We start from the raw sequence: 1540 nt of genomic DNA, 5'->3' as shown, positions 1-1540 counted from the left end.
GTTTTAAGATTCAGGGTTTTTTTATCCCCTCCTACTCTGATTTGATTGGCAATAAATTAAACTGACTTCACCAAGCTGAGCCTGTTCTGCCCATGACGGTAACTGGTGAGTGATCTCCCCCTGTCCTCGTCTTGACCCATGAGCCTTTCGATTGATATTTCCCTCCCCTGTCCTGTTGAAGAGGGGGTGATAGAGCAGCTTTGGGGTGCACCCGGCATCCAGCCAGGGTCACCCCATCACATCCTTAAAATTGTAAACGCTGAACTCTGTGCCACCAGCACGCTAACAAAATAACCTCCAGTTAAGCGGAATATGCTGTACTAACCTCAGCATTTTATTTTTCAGGAGAACCTGGAAGAGGAAAGTCCTTCTAAGGATTAAGCCAGCGCAGTGCCTCTTTGCAAAACACAAAACCTCAGAGGGCTGAAGATCGCCTACGCCGGGCTCCGAGAGCAGCCTCACGCACCGCTGGCTCTGCGGGAACTGCAGGACGCCACGCTTCCCAAATCGGTCACCCTAGTTTCCGTTTCCCTCAGCTTTCAATAGCAATGTTACCTTCCCTGAAATAAACAGGTTTCCTTCCCATTTCTGCTTACAGCAAATACCTTGTTATCTAGGAGGCAGCTAGACCCCGCGCTCCCCCAAGGGTTTCCCTCTCTGCTTCCCAGGCACTTTATGCCTGCTTTGGCAGCAGGCCAGATCATCACTTTACGGGCCTTGAAACTCCGTAGGCAGGCACGTGGCAGGCTGTATGTCAACATTTTGCAATTTTTAGGCCTCCTTTTTTAGACTGGCTCATGGAAAGTCCACCTCACAGTTCCCTACTGTCTGCCTGGTAGAGCAAAGAGCAGCCACATCATTTCTTCGAAAATAAAAAGAAAAAAATGGCATTTCTGATTGAAATACCAATCCCTGAACATACCGAGTCATACCATTGCCTTGTAAGGGTCTGGATTTCAAAGTCACTGCAGAGGATGGGGCTGGATGGGCTCTGTGGCCATAGAGAAGTCCACAAGGTCTGCTGTGTTCAAAAACTGAATGAGAAAAATGGGAAAACATACTGTATCAGTGTGTTTGCTATAAATGACCTGACACCAATTCTTGGTAGCCATTCCTGTCCTAATTTAGTGGCTTAGTGGTGGGATGGCAGGGTTAGGTTAAAGGTTGGACTCGATGATCTTAAAGGTCTTTTCCAACCAAAGTGATTCTATGATTCTATGAAATTTTCAGCTGATCGTTCCCCAATGAACATAGGAGATCCTTGCGGCTTAAAACAGCCAACTCCAAGACACAGTCTTGAAGAAGCAGCCTTCCCACCTCTTCCTGAAGATAAGCAATGACTACAAGGGAAATGCAATAGTCTCAAAATTACAGTTTGCTTGCAGGGAGGTCCTGAAAACACCACTGCCCATTACCTTCTCCCTGACTGTCATGAACACGTCACAGTGGCTGGCATTGTCTTGGCCCGGGTGAAATATTTGAGTTTGTAGCAGGAGTGCTGTGGCCAGCAGGAGCAGGGCAGTGTTCAGCCTGGAGCAGA

At 47.8% G+C, this 1540-nt stretch overlaps 1 long non-coding RNA gene across 2 annotated transcripts in view; it reads right to left on the bottom strand.

Moving 5' to 3' along the window:
- Nucleotides 1-165: 165 nt before the first annotated feature.
- LOC118452311 overlaps nt 166-1540 on the bottom strand; it is a 4831-nt gene continuing 3456 nt past the window's right edge. For both annotated transcript variants that reach the window (XR_004842051.1, XR_004842050.1), the window contains exon 3: nt 166-1034. This is a non-coding gene — a long non-coding RNA (uncharacterized LOC118452311). The remainder of the gene's footprint in view (nt 1035-1540) is intronic.

The sequence above is a fragment of the Egretta garzetta genome, unplaced genomic scaffold (genome assembly GCF_000687185.1).
Source record: "Egretta garzetta isolate BGI_Z169 unplaced genomic scaffold, ASM68718v1 scaffold1030, whole genome shotgun sequence".
NCBI classification, from domain to species: domain Eukaryota; kingdom Metazoa; phylum Chordata; class Aves; order Pelecaniformes; family Ardeidae; genus Egretta; species Egretta garzetta.
Note: the sequence above shows the minus strand (reverse complement) of the source record. Positions and strands in the feature narration are given on the sequence as shown.